The sequence below is a fragment of the Genypterus blacodes genome, unplaced genomic scaffold, assembly GCF_046128005.1.
Source record: "Genypterus blacodes isolate CSIRO-AG114 ecotype Tasmania unplaced genomic scaffold, CSIRO-AGI_Gbla_v1 ptg000073l_1, whole genome shotgun sequence".
Taxonomy (NCBI): domain Eukaryota; kingdom Metazoa; phylum Chordata; class Actinopteri; order Ophidiiformes; family Ophidiidae; genus Genypterus; species Genypterus blacodes.
Window position 1 is genome coordinate 1139680 of NW_027466883.1, and position 16029 is coordinate 1155708.

Sequence of the window (16029 nt, forward strand, 5' to 3'; positions counted from 1 at the left end):
AATTTTAAGGTCCCTTCATTTCAACCATGAGATTGCGTACCTCCGCCAAGGCCGAGAAAATTTAGACTTTTCTTTTCATCCTCTGCAATTCGGCATTCTAATTCTAACATAGTGTGGCTTAAGGCCAGTAAAGAGGGAAAACATGTGGTCTACCTGACGCAAACACGTTGAAATTTTTCAAAATTGTTTGCATCTCGTTGCATTCGTTGCTTGTACTTGTGACAGGCAGTGACAATAAAGTTGAATCTAATCTAATCTAATCTCATTTGGCTGCTTTTTGTATTGGTGAGGGATTTGATTGAACCACGTGTGTAGCATTCAACTGAAAGGTAGTGTGGCCGAGCGGTCCAAGGCGCTGGATTCAGGTTCCAGTCTCTACGGAGGCGTGGGTTCAAATCCCACCGCTGCCATGTCCATCTTCTTAGCATCCATGAGATTTGATGTGTTTGTGCCAAGTATCAAACTGCAGACCTTCCAAGGGCTTTTCAGGTCCTCCAGTGTACTATTCAAATTCCACCACAACCAATCATGCCATAACTCTTGAACAAAAGGCCTTTTGTTACAAAGACACGACCACAATTGTCGCCAGACTAAGAATGCACTTCTTCACTTGTTGTGTATTTACCATTGTCAACATTGAACCCAGGATACGCCGTTCAGTTTGGAGGAATTCTTTTTCACCCCTCCAATGCTGTCAGGGTTTGAAGGTGCGACGCTGCTGACGGTCCACAGAACTGCACCCAAGGAGCAGAGTGGCGCAGCGGAAGCGTGCTGGGCCCATAACCCAGAGGTCGATGGATCGAAACCATCCTCTGCTAAGTGCACCCTTCCTAAATGCCTGAGGACCACGGGTGTCCATTTTTTAATACACATTGCATTGGCTTGGCTGATCCTTTCTTCAAACAAAACTCCATCCATCCTCCTCCATGTTAAAGTTTTAATCATTGTTTGCATCTCATCTGTCTGCTCTTTGCATTGGTGAGGGCCGAGCTGGCCAAGGCGCTGGATTCAGGTTCCAGTCTCTACGGAGGCGTGGGTTCAAATCCCACCGCTGCCATGTCCATCTTCTTAGCATCCATGAGATTTGATGTGTTTGTGCCAAGTATCAAACTGCAGACCTTTCAAGGGCTTTTCAGGTCCTCCAGTGTACTATTCAAATTCCACCACAACCAATCATGCCGTAACTCTTGAACAAAAGGCCTTTTGTTACAACAACATGCCCACAATTGTTGCCTAACCTCCACCATACCTCCACCGAGGACGAGAACATTTAGATTTTTCTTTCCATCCTTTGCAATTCACCACTCTAATTCTAACATAGTGTGAGTAGAGAGGGAAAACATGTGATCTAACTGACACAAACAAACAGTGTACTGTTTCTGGCATATCCAAGTTATTTGCCAAAAAATGTACAGCGTTTGAGGTTTGTCGGCACATTGCACCTGCAAAGCTAATCAAGAGTCCTACTCTTTTAATATGCACATTGTGTCAGTCTCCTTTGAGACTATCAAAAATTGCCGTAGCCGACTATATTGCAAGTCGTCATGGCGGGGTATTGGGTAAAGTTTTCAACTAGTAATAATCGCGCCTCGGATAGACCTCATGGGCTACGATACTGCCACTGCGCAAGGCTGACGACACAGCTGAGAGAAGACGGCAGTGTGTCAGCTCCACATACTGTATGTCAGGGTTTAACACAAATACATCTCTGCCGTAAGTAATACACCGTATATACAGTATATAATTCATACCGATATGAAGCATACAGGCCACATACATGAAACTCAAATGTATAAGAATACATCACCACTAAATAAAGAGTGGTCTAAAATTTAAATATTAAACCGATAAAGACCCTGTGATACAATGGTGACCTGTCCAAGCTTTTACCTGGCTCTCGAGCAATGCATGCCGAGACAGAGTCCAACTCCCGAACACCCTGTGCAGTGTATTGGTCGAAACCTTACCAGAACACAAACAATCTCCAACAAAGTGTGTTGAATCAACTATCAGTTTTATTGGAAACAAGCAAATAATGTTGACCGTCATGCAACCATTTCCATTCTGGAAATTTCAAAGGTTAAACACAGTGTTGACATAGACATTGGAGAATTTTAAGGTCCCTTCATTTCAACCATGAGATTGCGTACCTCCGCCAAGGCCGAGAAAATTTAGACTTTTCTTTTCATCCTCTGCAATTCGGCATTCTAATTCTAACATAGTGTGGCTTAAGGCCAGTAAAGAGGGAAAACATGTGGTCTACCTGACGCAAACACGTTGAAATTTTTCAAAATTGTTTGCATCTCGTTGCATTCGTTGCTTGTACTTGTGACAGGCAGTGACAATAAAGTTGAATTTAATCTAATCTAATCTCATTTGGCTGCTTTTTGTATTGGTGAGGGATTTGATTGAACCACGTGTGTAGCATTCAACTGAAAGGTAGTGTGGCCGAGCGGTCCAAGGCGCTGGATTCAGGTTCCAGTCTCTACGGAGGCGTGGGTTCAAATCCCACCGCTGCCATGTCCATCTTCTTAGCATCCATGAGATTTGATGTGTTTGTGCCAAGTATCAAACTGCAGACCTTCCAAGGGCTTTTCAGGTCCTCCAGTGTACTATTCAAATTCCACCACAACCAATCATGCCGTAACTCTTGAACAAAAGGCCTTTTGTTACAAAGACACGCCCACAATTGTCGCCAGACTAAGAATGCACTGCTTCACTTGTTGTGTATTTACCATTGTCAACATTGAAGCCAGGATACGCCGTTCAGTTTTGGAGGAATTCTTTTTCACCCCTCCAATGCTGTCAGGGTTTGAAGGTGCGACGCTGCTGACGGTCCACAGAACATCACCCAAGGAGCAGAGTGGCGCAGCGGAAGCGTGCTGGGCCCATAACCCAGAGGTCGATGGATCGAAACCATCCTCTGCTAAGTGCACCCTTCCTAAATGCCTGAGGACCACGGGTGTCCATTTTTTAATACACATTGCATTGGCTTGGCTGATCCTTTCTTCAAACAAAACTCCATCCATCCTCCTCCATGTTAAAGTTTTAATCATTGTTTGCATCTCATCTGTCTGCTCTTTGCATTGGTGAGGGCCGAGCTGTCCAAGGCGCTGGATTCAGGTTCCAGTCTCTACGGAGGCGTGGGTTCAAATCCCACCGCTGCCATGTCCATCTTCTTAGCATCCATGAGATTTGATGTGTTTGTGCCAAGTATCAAACTGCAGACCTTTCAAGGGCTTTTCAGGTCCTCCAGTGTACTATTCAAATTCCACCACAACCAATCATGCCGTAACTCTTGAACAAAAGGCCTTTTGTTACAACAACATGCCCACAATTGTTGCCTAACCTCCACCATACCTCCACCGAGGACGAGAACATTTAGATTTTTCTTTCCATCCTTTGCAATTCACCACTCTAATTCTAACATAGTGTGGGTAGAGAGGGAAAACATGTGATCTAACTGACACAAACAAACAGTGTACTGTTTCTGGCATATCCAAGTTATTTGCCAAAAAATGTACAGCGTTTGAGGTTTGTCGGCACATTGCACCTGCAAAGCTAATCAAGAGTCCTACTCTTTTAATATGCACATTGTGTCAGTCTCCTTTGAGACTATCAAAAATTGCCGTAGCCGACTATATTGCAAGTCGTCATGGCGGGGTATTGGGTAAAGTTTTCAACTAGCAATAATCGCGCCTCGGATAGACCTCATGGGCTACGATACTGCCACTGCGCAAGGCTGACGACACAGCTGAGAGAAGACGGCAGTGTGTCAGCTCCACATACTGTATGTCAGGGTTTAACACAAATACATCTCTGCCGTAAGTAATACACCGTATATACAGTATATAATTCATACCGATATGAAGCATACAGGCCACATACATGAAACTCAAATGTATAAGAATACATCACCACTAAATAAAGAGTGGTCTAAAATTTAAATATTAAACCGATAAAGACCCTGTGATACAATGGTGACCTGTCCAAGCTTTTACCTGGCTCTCGAGCAATGCATGCCGAGACAGAGTCCAACTCCCGAACACCCTGTGCAGTGTATTGGTCGAAACCTTACCAGAACACAAACAATCTCCAACAAAGTGTGTTGAATCAACTATCAGTTTTATTGGAAACAAGCAAATAATGTTGACCGTCATGCAACCATTTCCATTCTGGAAATTTCAAAGGTTAAACACAGTGTTGACATAGACATTGGAGAATTTTAAGGTCCCTTCATTTCAACCATGAGATTGCGTACCTCCGCCAAGGCCGAGAAAATTTAGACTTTTCTTTTCATCCTCTGCAATTCGGCATTCTAATTCTAACATAGTGTGGCTTAAGGCCAGTAAAGAGGGAAAACATGTGGTCTACCTGACGCAAACACGTTGAAATTTTTCAAAATTGTTTGCATCTCGTTGCATTCGTTGCTTGTACTTGTGACAGGCAGTGACAATAAAGTTGAATCTAATCCAATCTAATCTCATTTGGCTGCTTTTTGTATTGGTGAGGGATTTGATTGAACCACGTGTGTAGCATTCAACTGAAAGGTAGTGTGGCCGAGCGGTCCAAGGCGCTGGATTCAGGTTCCAGTCTCTACGGAGGCGTGGGTTCAAATCCCACCGCTGCCATGTCCATCTTCTTAGCATCCATGAGATTTGATGTGTTTGTGCCAAGTATCAAACTGCAGACCTTTCAAGGGCTTTTCAGGTCCTCCAGTGTACTATTCAAATTCCACCACAACCAATCATGCCGTAACTCTTGAACAAAAGGCCTTTTGCTACAAAGACACGCCCACAATTGTCGCCAGACTAAGAATGCACTGCTTCACTTGTTGTGTATTTACCATTGTCAACATTGAACCCAGGATACGCCGTTCAGTTTGGAGGAATTCTTTTTCACCCCTCCAATGCTGTCAGGGTTTGAAGGTGCGACGCTGCTGACGGTCCACAGAACATCACCCAAGGAGCAGAGTGGCGCAGCGGAAGCGTGCTGGGCCCATAACCCAGAGGTCGATGGATCGAAACCATCCTCTGCTAAGTGCACCCTTCCTAAATGCCTGAGGACCACGGGTGTCCATTTTTTAATACACATTGCATTGGCTTGGCTGATCCTTTCTTCAAACAAAACTCCATCCATCCTCCTCCATGTTAAAGTTTTAATCATTGTTTGCATCTCATCTGTCTGCTCTTTGCATTGGTGAGGGCCGAGCTGTCCAAGGCGCTGGATTCAGGTTCCAGTCTCTACGGAGGCGTGGGTTCAAATCCCACCGCTGCCATGTCCATCTTCTTAGCATCCATGAGATTTGATGTGTTTGTGCCAAGTATCAAACTGCAGACCTTTCAAGGGCTTTTCAGGTCCTCCAGTGTACTATTCAAATTCCACCACAACCAATCATGCCGTAACTCTTGAACAAAAGGCCTTTTGTTACAACAACATGCCCACAATTGTTGCCTAACCTCCACCATACCTCCACCGAGGACGAGAACATTTAGATTTTTCTTTCCATCCTTTGCAATTCACCACTCTAATTCTAACATAGTGTGAGTAGAGAGGGAAAACATGTGATCTAACTGACACAAACAAACAGTGTACTGTTTCTGGCATATCCAAGTTATTTGCCAAAAAATGTACAGCGTTTGAGGTTTGTCGGCACATTGCACCTGCAAAGCTAATCAAGAGTCCTACTCTTTTAATATGCACATTGTGTCAGTTTCCTTTGAGACTATCAAAAATTGCCGTAGCCGACTATATTGCAAGTCGTCATGGCGGGGTATTGGGTAAAGTTTTCAACTAGCAATAATCGCGCCTCGGATAGACCTCATGGGCTACGATACTGCCACTGCGCAAGGCTGACGACACAGCTGAGAGAAGACGGCAGTGTGTCAGCTCCACATACTGTATGTCAGGGTTTAACACAAATACATCTCTGCCGTAAGTAATACACCGTATATACAGTATATAATTCATACCGATATGAAGCATACAGGCCACATACATGAAACTCAAATGTATAAGAATACATCACCACTAAATAAAGAGTGGTCTAAAATTTAAATATTAAACCGATAAAGACCCTGTGATACAATGGTGACCTGTCCAAGCTTTTACCTGGCTCTCGAGCAATGCATGCCGAGACAGAGTCCAACTCCCGAACACCCTGTGCAGTGTATTGGTCGAAACCTTACCAGAACACAAACAATCTCCAACAAAGTGTGTTGAATCAACTATCAGTTTTATTGGAAACAAGCAAATAATGTTGACCGTCATGCAACCATTTCCATTCTGGAAATTTCAAAGGTTAAACACAGTGTTGACATAGACATTGGAGAATTTTAAGGTCCCTTCATTTCAACCATGAGATTGCGTACCTCCGCCAAGGCCGAGAAAATTTAGACTTTTCTTTTCATCCTCTGCAATTCGGCATTCTAATTCTAACATAGTGTGGCTTAAGGCCAGTAAAGAGGGAAAACATGTGGTCTACCTGACGCAAACACGTTGAAATTTTTCAAAATTGTTTGCATCTCGTTGCATTCGTTGCTTGTACTTGTGACAGGCAGTGACAATAAAGTTGAATTTAATCTAATCTAATCTCATTTGGCTGCTTTTTGTATTGGTGAGGGATTTGATTGAACCACGTGTGTAGCATTCAACTGAAAGGTAGTGTGGCCGAGCGGTCCAAGGCGCTGGATTCAGGTTCCAGTCTCTACGGAGGCGTGGGTTCAAATCCCACCGCTGCCATGTCCATCTTCTTAGCATCCATGAGATTTGATGTGTTTGTGCCAAGTATCAAACTGCAGACCTTCCAAGGGCTTTTCAGGTCCTCCAGTGTACTATTCAAATTCCACCACAACCAATCATGCCGTAACTCTTGAACAAAAGGCCTTTTGTTACAAAGACACGCCCACAATTGTCGCCAGACTAAGAATGCACTGCTTCACTTGTTGTGTATTTACCATTGTCAACATTGAAGCCAGGATACGCCGTTCAGTTTTGGAGGAATTCTTTTTCACCCCTCCAATGCTGTCAGGGTTTGAAGGTGCGACGCTGCTGACGGTCCACAGAACATCACCCAAGGAGCAGAGTGGCGCAGCGGAAGCGTGCTGGGCCCATAACCCAGAGGTCGATGGATCGAAACCATCCTCTGCTAAGTGCACCCTTCCTAAATGCCTGAGGACCACGGGTGTCCATTTTTTAATACACATTGCATTGGCTTGGCTGATCCTTTCTTCAAACAAAACTCCATCCATCCTCCTCCATGTTAAAGTTTTAATCATTGTTTGCATCTCATCTGTCTGCTCTTTGCATTGGTGAGGGCCGAGCTGTCCAAGGCGCTGGATTCAGGTTCCAGTCTCTACGGAGGCGTGGGTTCAAATCCCACCGCTGCCATGTCCATCTTCTTAGCATCCATGAGATTTGATGTGTTTGTGCCAAGTATCAAACTGCAGACCTTTCAAGGGCTTTTCAGGTCCTCCAGTGTACTATTCAAATTCCACCACAACCAATCATGCCGTAACTCTTGAACAAAAGGCCTTTTGTTACAACAACATGCCCACAATTGTTGCCTAACCTCCACCATACCTCCACCGAGGACGAGAACATTTAGATTTTTCTTTCCATCCTTTGCAATTCACCACTCTAATTCTAACATAGTGTGGGTAGAGAGGGAAAACATGTGATCTAACTGACACAAACAAACAGTGTACTGTTTCTGGCATATCCAAGTTATTTGCCAAAAAATGTACAGCGTTTGAGGTTTGTCGGCACATTGCACCTGCAAAGCTAATCAAGAGTCCTACTCTTTTAATATGCACATTGTGTCAGTCTCCTTTGAGACTATCAAAAATTGCCGTAGCCGACTATATTGCAAGTCGTCATGGCGGGGTATTGGGTAAAGTTTTCAACTAGCAATAATCGCGCCTCGGATAGACCTCATGGGCTACGATACTGCCACTGCACAAGGCTGACGACACAGCTGAGAGAAGACGGCAGTGTGTCAGCTCCACATACTGTATGTCAGGGTTTAACACAAATACATCTCTGCCGTAAGTAATACACCGTATATACAGTATATAATTCATACCGATATGAAGCATACAGGCCACATACATGAAACTCAAATGTATAAGAATACATCACCACTAAATAAAGAGTGGTCTAAAATTTAAATATTAAACCGATAAAGACCCTGTGATACAATGGTGACCTGTCCAAGCTTTTACCTGGCTCTCGAGCAATGCATGCCGAGACAGAGTCCAACTCCCGAACACCCTGTGCAGTGTATTGGTCGAAACCTTACCAGAACACAAACAATCTCCAACAAAGTGTGTTGAATCAACTATCAGTTTTATTGGAAACAAGCAAATAATGTTGACCGTCATGCAACCATTTCCATTCTGGAAATTTCAAAGGTTAAACACAGTGTTGACATAGACATTGGAGAATTTTAAGGTCCCTTCATTTCAACCATGAGATTGCGTACCTCCGCCAAGGCCGAGAAAATTTAGACTTTTCTTTTCATCCTCTGCAATTCGGCATTCTAATTCTAACATAGTGTGGCTTAAGGCCAGTAAAGAGGGAAAACATGTGGTCTACCTGACGCAAACACGTTGAAATTTTTCAAAATTGTTTGCATCTCGTTGCATTCGTTGCTTGTACTTGTGACAGGCAGTGACAATAAAGTTGAATCTAATCCAATCTAATCTCATTTGGCTGCTTTTTGTATTGGTGAGGGATTTGATTGAACCACGTGTGTAGCATTCAACTGAAAGGTAGTGTGGCCGAGCGGTCCAAGGCGCTGGATTCAGGTTCCAGTCTCTACGGAGGCGTGGGTTCAAATCCCACCGCTGCCATGTCCATCTTCTTAGCATCCATGAGATTTGATGTGTTTGTGCCAAGTATCAAACTGCAGACCTTTCAAGGGCTTTTCAGGTCCTCCAGTGTACTATTCAAATTCCACCACAACCAATCATGCCGTAACTCTTGAACAAAAGGCCTTTTGCTACAAAGACACGCCCACAATTGTCGCCAGACTAAGAATGCACTGCTTCACTTGTTGTGTATTTACCATTGTCAACATTGAACCCAGGATACGCCGTTCAGTTTGGAGGAATTCTTTTTCACCCCTCCAATGCTGTCAGGGTTTGAAGGTGCGACGCTGCTGACGGTCCACAGAACATCACCCAAGGAGCGGAGTGGCGCAGCGGAAGTGTGCTGGGCCCATAACCCAGAGGTCGATGGATCGAAACCATCCTCTGCTAAGTGCACCCTTCCTAAATGCCTGAGGACCACGGGTGTCCATTTTTTAATACACATTGCATTGGCTTGGCTGATCCTTTCTTCAAACAAAACTCCATCCATCCTCCTCCATGTTAAAGTTTTAATCATTGTTTGCATCTCATCTGTCTGCTCTTTGCATTGGTGAGGGCCGAGCTGTCCAAGGCGCTGGATTCAGGTTCCAGTCTCTACGGAGGCGTGGGTTCAAATCCCACCGCTGCCATGTCCATCTTCTTAGCATCCATGAGATTTGATGTGTTTGTGCCAAGTATCAAACTGCAGACCTTTCAAGGGCTTTTCAGGTCCTCCAGTGTACTATTCAAATTCCACCACAACCAATCATGCCGTAACTCTTGAACAAAAGGCCTTTTGTTACAACAACATGCCCACAATTGTTGCCTAACCTCCACCATACCTCCACCGAGGACGAGAACATTTAGATTTTTCTTTCCATCCTTTGCAATTCACCACTCTAATTCTAACATAGTGTGAGTAGAGAGGGAAAACATGTGATCTAACTGACACAAACAAACAGTGTACTGTTTCTGGCATATCCAAGTTATTTGCCAAAAAATGTACAGCGTTTGAGGTTTGTCGGCACATTGCACCTGCAAAGCTAATCAAGAGTCCTACTCTTTTAATATGCACATTGTGTCAGTTTCCTTTGAGACTATCAAAAATTGCCGTAGCCGACTATATTGCAAGTCGTCATGGCGGGGTATTGGGTAAAGTTTTCAACTAGCAATTATCGCGCCTCGGATAGACCTCATGGGCTACGATACTGCCACTGCGCAAGGCTGACGACACAGCTGAGAGAAGACGGCAGTGTGTCAGCTCCACATACTGTATGTCAGGGTTTAACACAAATACATCTCTGCCGTAAGTAATACACCGTATATACAGTATATAATTCATACCGATATGAAGCATACAGGCCACATACATGAAACTCAAATGTATAAGAATACATCACCACTAAATAAAGAGTGGTCTAAAATTTAAATATTAAACCGATAAAGACCCTGTGATACAATGGTGACCTGTCCAAGCTTTTACCTGGCTCTCGAGCAATGCATGCCGAGACAGAGTCCAACTCCCGAACACCCTGTGCAGTGTATTGGTCGAAACCTTACCAGAACACAAACAATCTCCAACAAAGTGTGTTGAATCAACTATCAGTTTTATTGGAAACAAGCAAATAATGTTGACCGTCATGCAACCATTTCCATTCTGGAAATTTCAAAGGTTAAACACAGTGTTGACATAGACATTGGAGAATTTTAAGGTCCCTTCATTTCAACCATGAGATTGCGTACCTCCGCCAAGGCCGAGAAAATTTAGACTTTTCTTTTCATCCTCTGCAATTCGGCATTCTAATTCTAACATAGTGTGGCTTAAGGCCAGTAAAGAGGGAAAACATGTGGTCTACCTGACGCAAACACGTTGAAATTTTTCAAAATTGTTTGCATCTCGTTGCATTCGTTGCTTGTACTTGTGACAGGCAGTGACAATAAAGTTGAATTTAATCTAATCTAATCTCATTTGGCTGCTTTTTGTATTGGTGAGGGATTTGATTGAACCACGTGTGTAGCATTCAACTGAAAGGTAGTGTGGCCGAGCGGTCCAAGGCGCTGGATTCAGGTTCCAGTCTCTACGGAGGCGTGGGTTCAAATCCCACCGCTGCCATGTCCATCTTCTTAGCATCCATGAGATTTGATGTGTTTGTGCCAAGTATCAAACTGCAGACCTTTCAAGGGCTTTTCAGGTCCTCCAGTGTACTATTCAAATTCCACCACAACCAATCATGCCGTAACTCTTGAACAAAAGGCCTTTTGTTACAAAGACACGCCCACAATTGTCGCCAGACTAAGAATGCACTGCTTCACTTGTTGTGTATTTACCATTGTCAACATTGAACCCAGGATACGCCGTTCAGTTTTGGAGGAATTCTTTTTCACCCCTCCAATGCTGTCAGGGTTTGAAGGTGCGACGATGCTGACGGTCCACAGAACATCACCCAAGGAGCAGAGTGGCGCAGCGGAAGCGTGCTGGGCCCATAACCCAGAGGTCGATGGATCGAAACCATCCTCTGCTAAGTGCACCCTTCCTAAATGCCTAAGGACCACGGGTGTCCATTTTTTAATACACATTGCATTGGCTTGGCTGATCCTTTCTTCAAACAAAACTCCATCCATCCTCCTCCATGTTAAAGTTTTAATCATTGTTTGCATCTCATCTGTCTGCTCTTTGCATTGGTGAGGGCCGAGCTGTCCAAGGCGCTGCATTCAGGTTCCAGTCTCTACGGAGGCGTGGGTTCAAATCCCACCGCTGCCATGTCCATCTTCTTAGCATCCATGAGATTTGATGTGTTTGTGCCAAGTATCAAACTGCAGACCTTTCAAGGGCTTTTCAGGTCCTCCAGTGTACTATTCAAATTCCACCACAACCAATCATGCCGTAACTCTTGAACAAAAGGCCTTTTGTTACAACAACATGCCCACAATTGTTGCCTAACCTCCACCATACCTCCACCGAGGACGAGAACATTTAGATTTTTCTTTCCATCCTTTGCAATTCACCACTCTAATTCTAACATAGTGTGAGTAGAGAGGGAAAACATGTGATCTAACTGACACAAACAAACAGTGTACTGTTTCTGGCATATCCAAGTTATTTGCCAAAAAATGTACAGCGTTTGAGGTTTGTCGGCACATTGCACCTGCAAAGCTAATCAAGAGTCCTACTCTTTTAATATGCACATTGTGTCAGTCTCCTTTGAGACTATCAAAAATTGCCGTAGCCGACTATATTGCAAGTCGTCATGGCGGGGTATTGGGTAAAGTTTTCAACTAGCAATAATCGCGCCTCGGATAGACCTCATGGGCTACGATACTGCCACTGCGCAAGGCTGACGACACAGCTGAGAGAAGACGGCAGTGTGTCAGCTCCACATACTGTATGTCAGGGTTTAACACAAATACATCTCTGCCGTAAGTAATACACCGTATATACAGTATATAATTCATACCGATATGAAGCATACAGGCCACATACATGAAACTCAAATGTATAAGAATACATCACCACTAAATAAAGAGTGGTCTAAAATTTAAATATTAAACCGATAAAGACCCTGTGATACAATGGTGACCTGTCCAAGCTTTTACCTGGCTCTCGAGCAATGCATGCCGAGACAGAGTCCAACTCCCGAACACCCTGTGCAGTGTATTGGTCGAAACCTTACCAGAACACAAACAATCTCCAACAAAGTGTGTTGAATCAACTATCAGTTTTATTGGAAACAAGCAAATAATGTTGACCGTCATGCAACCATTTCCATTCTGGAAATTTCAAAGGTTAAACACAGTGTTGACATAGACATTGGAGAATTTTAAGGTCCCTTCATTTCAACCATGAGATTGCGTACCTCCGCCAAGGCCGAGAAAATTTAGACTTTTCTTTTCATCCTCTGCAATTCGGCATTCTAATTCTAACATAGTGTGGCTTAAGGCCAGTAAAGAGGGAAAACATGTGGTCTACCTGACGCAAACACGTTGAAATTTTTCAAAATTGTTTGCATCTCGTTGCATTCGTTGCTTGTACTTGTGACAGGCAGTGACAATAAAGTTGAATCTAATCTAATCTAATCTCATTTGGCTGCTTTTTGTATTGGTGAGGGATTTGATTGAACCACGTGTGTAGCATTCAACTGAAAGGTAGTGTGGCCGAGCGGTCCAAGGCGCTGGATTCAGGTTCCAGTCTCTACGGAGGCGTGGGTTCAAATCCCACCGCTGCCATGTCCATCTTCTTAGCATCCATGAGATTTGATGTGTTTGTGCCAAGTATCAAACTGCAGACCTTCCAAGGGCTTTTCAGGTCCTCCAGTGTACTATTCAAATTCCACCACAACCAATCATGCCATAACTCTTGAACAAAAGGCCTTTTGTTACAAAGACACGACCACAATTGTCGCCAGACTAAGAATGCACTTCTTCACTTGTTGTGTATTTACCATTGTCAACATTGAACCCAGGATACGCCGTTCAGTTTGGAGGAATTCTTTTTCACCCCTCCAATGCTGTCAGGGTTTGAAGGTGCGACGCTGCTGACGGTCCACAGAACTGCACCCAAGGAGCAGAGTGGCGCAGCGGAAGCGTGCTGGGCCCATAACCCAGAGGTCGATGGATCGAAACCATCCTCTGCTAAGTGCACCCTTCCTAAATGCCTGAGGACCACGGGTGTCCATTTTTTAATACACATTGCATTGGCTTGGCTGATCCTTTCTTCAAACAAAACTCCATCCATCCTCCTCCATGTTAAAGTTTTAATCATTGTTTGCATCTCATCTGTCTGCTCTTTGCATTGGTGAGGGCCGAGCTGTCCAAGGCGCTGGATTCAGGTTCCAGTCTCTACGGAGGCGTGGGTTCAAATCCCACCGCTGCCATGTCCATCTTCTTAGCATCCATGAGATTTGATGTATTTGTGCCAAGTATCAAACTGCAGACCTTTCAAGGGCTTTTCAGGTCCTCCAGTGTACTATTCAAATTCCACCACAACCAATCATGCCGTAACTCTTGAACAAAAGGCCTTTTGTTACAACAACATGCCCACAATTGTTGCCTAACCTCCACCATACCTCCACCGAGGACGAGAACATTTAGATTTTTCTTTCCATCCTTTGCAATTCACCACTCTAATTCTAACATAGTGTGAGTAGAGAGGGAAAACATGTGATCTAACTGACACAAACAAACAGTGTACTGTTTCTGGCATATCCAAGTTATTTGCCAAAAAATGTACAGCGTTTGAGGTTTGTCGGCACATTGCACCTGCAAAGCTAATCAAGAGTCCTACTCTTTTAATATGCACAATGTGTCAGTCTCCTTTGAGACTATCAAAAATTGCCGTAGCCGACTATATTGCAAGTAGTCATGGCGGGGTATTGGGTAAAGTTTTCAACTAGCAATAATCGCGCATTCGGATAGACCTCATGGGCTACGATATTGCCACTGCGCAAGGCTGACGACACAGCTGAGAGAAGACGGCAGTGTGTCAGCTCCACATACTGTATGTCAGGGTTTAACACAAATACATCTCTGCCGTAAGTAATACACCGTATATACAGTATATAATTCATACCGATATGAAGCATACAGGCCACATACATGAAACTCAAATGTATAAGAATACATCACCACTAAATAAAGAGTGGTCTAAAATTTAAATATTAAACCGATAAAGACCCTGTGATACAATGGTGACCTGTCCAAGCTTTTACCTGGCTCTCGAGCAATGCATGCCGAGACAGAGTCCAACTCCCGAACACCCTGTGCAGTGTATTGGTCGAAACCTTACCAGAACACAAACAATCTCCAACAAAGTGTGTTGAATCAGCTATCAGTTTTATTGGAAACAAGCAAATAATGTTGACCGTCTTGCAACCATTTCCATTCTGGAAATTTCAAAGGTTAAACACAGTGTTGACATAGACATTGGAGAATTTTAAGGTCCCTTCATTTCAACCATGAGATTGCGTACCTCCGCCAAGGCCGAGAAAATTTAGACTTTTCTTTTCATCCTCTGCAATTCGGCATTCTAATTCTAACATAGTGTGGCTTAAGGCCAGTAAAGAGGGAAAACATGTGGTCTACCTGACGCAAACACGTTGAAATTTTTCAAAATTGTTTGCATCTCGTTGCATTCGTTGCTTGTACTTGTGACAGGCAGTGACAATACAGTTGAATCTAATCTAATCTAATCTCATTTGGCTGCTTTTTGTATTGGTGAGGGATTTGATTGAACCACCTGTGTAGCATTTAACTGAAAGGTAGTGTGGCCGAGCGGTCCAAGGCGCTGGATTCAGGTTCCAGTCTCTACGGAGGTGTGGGTTCAAATCCCACCACTGCCATGTCCATCTTCTTAGGATCCATGAGATTTGATGTGTTTGTGCCAAGTATCAAACTGCAGACCTTCCAAGGGCTTTTCAGGTCCTCCAGTGTACTATTCAAATTCCACCACAACCAATCATGCCGTAACTCTTGAACAAAAGGCCTTTTGTTACAACAACACGCCCACAATTGTCGCCAGACTAAGAATGCACTGCAGTACTTGTTGTGTATTTACCATTGTCAACATTGAACCCAGGATACGCAGTCCAGTTTGGAGGAATTCTTTTTCACCCCTCCAATGCTGTCAGGGTTTGAAGGTGCGACGCTGCTGACGGTCCACAGAACTCATCCAAGGAGCAGAGTGGCGCAGCGGAAGCGTGCTGGGCCCATAACCCAGAGGTCGATGGATCGAAACCATCCTCTGCTAAGTGCACCCTTCCCTAATGCCTAAGGACCACGGGTATCCATTTTTTAATACACATTGCATTGGCTTGGCTGATCCTTTCTTCAAACAAAACTCCATCCATCCTCCTCCATGTTAAAGTTTTAATCATTGTTTGCATCTCATCTGTCTGCTCTTTGTATTGGTGAGGGCCGAGAGGTCCAAGGCGCTGGATTCAGGTTCCAGTCTCTACGGAGGCGTGGGTTCAAATCCCACCGCTGCCATGTCCATCTTCTTAGCATCCATGAGATTTGATGTGTTTGTGCCAAGTATCAAACCGCAGACCTTTCAAGGGCTTTTCAGGTCCTCCAGTGTACTATTCAAATTCCACCACAACCAATCATGCCGTAACTCTTGAACAGAAGGTCTTTTGTTACAGCGACACGCCCACAATTGTTGCCTAACCTCCACCATACCTCCACC

At 44.1% G+C, this 16029-nt stretch overlaps 22 non-coding genes across 22 annotated transcripts; 15 read left to right on the top strand and 7 right to left on the bottom strand.

The window, feature by feature from the left end:
- Positions 1-328: 328 nt before the first annotated feature.
- Positions 329-410, top strand: trnal-cag (transfer RNA leucine (anticodon CAG)). Its single transcript has one exon. It is a non-coding gene; the product is annotated as a tRNA-Leu (tRNA).
- A 336-nt stretch (positions 411-746) lies between these two features.
- On the top strand, positions 747-818 carry trnam-cau (transfer RNA methionine (anticodon CAU)). Its single transcript has one exon. It is a non-coding gene; the product is annotated as a tRNA-Met (tRNA).
- A 674-nt stretch (positions 819-1492) lies between these two features.
- Positions 1493-1633, bottom strand: LOC143006483 (U4 spliceosomal RNA). The gene has a single exon (XR_012964318.1). It is a non-coding gene; the product is annotated as a U4 spliceosomal RNA (small nuclear RNA).
- Positions 1634-2438: 805 nt separating this feature from the next.
- Positions 2439-2520, top strand: trnal-cag (transfer RNA leucine (anticodon CAG)). Its single transcript has one exon. It is a non-coding gene; the product is annotated as a tRNA-Leu (tRNA).
- Positions 2521-2857: 337 nt separating this feature from the next.
- Positions 2858-2929, top strand: trnam-cau (transfer RNA methionine (anticodon CAU)). Its single transcript has one exon. It is a non-coding gene; the product is annotated as a tRNA-Met (tRNA).
- Positions 2930-3603: 674 nt separating this feature from the next.
- LOC143006466 (U4 spliceosomal RNA) lies at positions 3604-3744 on the bottom strand. The gene has a single exon (XR_012964302.1). It is a non-coding gene; the product is annotated as a U4 spliceosomal RNA (small nuclear RNA).
- Positions 3745-4549: 805 nt separating this feature from the next.
- Positions 4550-4631, top strand: trnal-cag (transfer RNA leucine (anticodon CAG)). Its single transcript has one exon. It is a non-coding gene; the product is annotated as a tRNA-Leu (tRNA).
- A 336-nt stretch (positions 4632-4967) lies between these two features.
- Positions 4968-5039, top strand: trnam-cau (transfer RNA methionine (anticodon CAU)). Its single transcript has one exon. It is a non-coding gene; the product is annotated as a tRNA-Met (tRNA).
- A 674-nt stretch (positions 5040-5713) lies between these two features.
- On the bottom strand, positions 5714-5854 carry LOC143006485 (U4 spliceosomal RNA). Its single transcript, XR_012964319.1, has one exon. It is a non-coding gene; the product is annotated as a U4 spliceosomal RNA (small nuclear RNA).
- An 805-nt stretch (positions 5855-6659) lies between these two features.
- Positions 6660-6741, top strand: trnal-cag (transfer RNA leucine (anticodon CAG)). The gene has a single exon. It is a non-coding gene; the product is annotated as a tRNA-Leu (tRNA).
- Positions 6742-7078: 337 nt separating this feature from the next.
- Positions 7079-7150, top strand: trnam-cau (transfer RNA methionine (anticodon CAU)). Its single transcript has one exon. It is a non-coding gene; the product is annotated as a tRNA-Met (tRNA).
- A 674-nt stretch (positions 7151-7824) lies between these two features.
- LOC143006468 (U4 spliceosomal RNA) lies at positions 7825-7965 on the bottom strand. Its single transcript, XR_012964304.1, has one exon. It is a non-coding gene; the product is annotated as a U4 spliceosomal RNA (small nuclear RNA).
- Positions 7966-8770: 805 nt separating this feature from the next.
- trnal-cag (transfer RNA leucine (anticodon CAG)) lies at positions 8771-8852 on the top strand. Its single transcript has one exon. It is a non-coding gene; the product is annotated as a tRNA-Leu (tRNA).
- Positions 8853-9934: 1082 nt separating this feature from the next.
- LOC143006426 (U4 spliceosomal RNA) lies at positions 9935-10075 on the bottom strand. Its single transcript, XR_012964266.1, has one exon. It is a non-coding gene; the product is annotated as a U4 spliceosomal RNA (small nuclear RNA).
- Positions 10076-10880: 805 nt separating this feature from the next.
- Positions 10881-10962, top strand: trnal-cag (transfer RNA leucine (anticodon CAG)). Its single transcript has one exon. It is a non-coding gene; the product is annotated as a tRNA-Leu (tRNA).
- A 337-nt stretch (positions 10963-11299) lies between these two features.
- Positions 11300-11371, top strand: trnam-cau (transfer RNA methionine (anticodon CAU)). Its single transcript has one exon. It is a non-coding gene; the product is annotated as a tRNA-Met (tRNA).
- A 674-nt stretch (positions 11372-12045) lies between these two features.
- Positions 12046-12186, bottom strand: LOC143006467 (U4 spliceosomal RNA). Its single transcript, XR_012964303.1, has one exon. It is a non-coding gene; the product is annotated as a U4 spliceosomal RNA (small nuclear RNA).
- An 805-nt stretch (positions 12187-12991) lies between these two features.
- Positions 12992-13073, top strand: trnal-cag (transfer RNA leucine (anticodon CAG)). The gene has a single exon. It is a non-coding gene; the product is annotated as a tRNA-Leu (tRNA).
- A 336-nt stretch (positions 13074-13409) lies between these two features.
- On the top strand, positions 13410-13481 carry trnam-cau (transfer RNA methionine (anticodon CAU)). The gene has a single exon. It is a non-coding gene; the product is annotated as a tRNA-Met (tRNA).
- A 674-nt stretch (positions 13482-14155) lies between these two features.
- LOC143006436 (U4 spliceosomal RNA) lies at positions 14156-14297 on the bottom strand. The gene has a single exon (XR_012964275.1). It is a non-coding gene; the product is annotated as a U4 spliceosomal RNA (small nuclear RNA).
- An 805-nt stretch (positions 14298-15102) lies between these two features.
- trnal-cag (transfer RNA leucine (anticodon CAG)) lies at positions 15103-15184 on the top strand. The gene has a single exon. It is a non-coding gene; the product is annotated as a tRNA-Leu (tRNA).
- A 335-nt stretch (positions 15185-15519) lies between these two features.
- trnam-cau (transfer RNA methionine (anticodon CAU)) lies at positions 15520-15591 on the top strand. Its single transcript has one exon. It is a non-coding gene; the product is annotated as a tRNA-Met (tRNA).
- Positions 15592-16029: the final 438 nt, after the last annotated feature.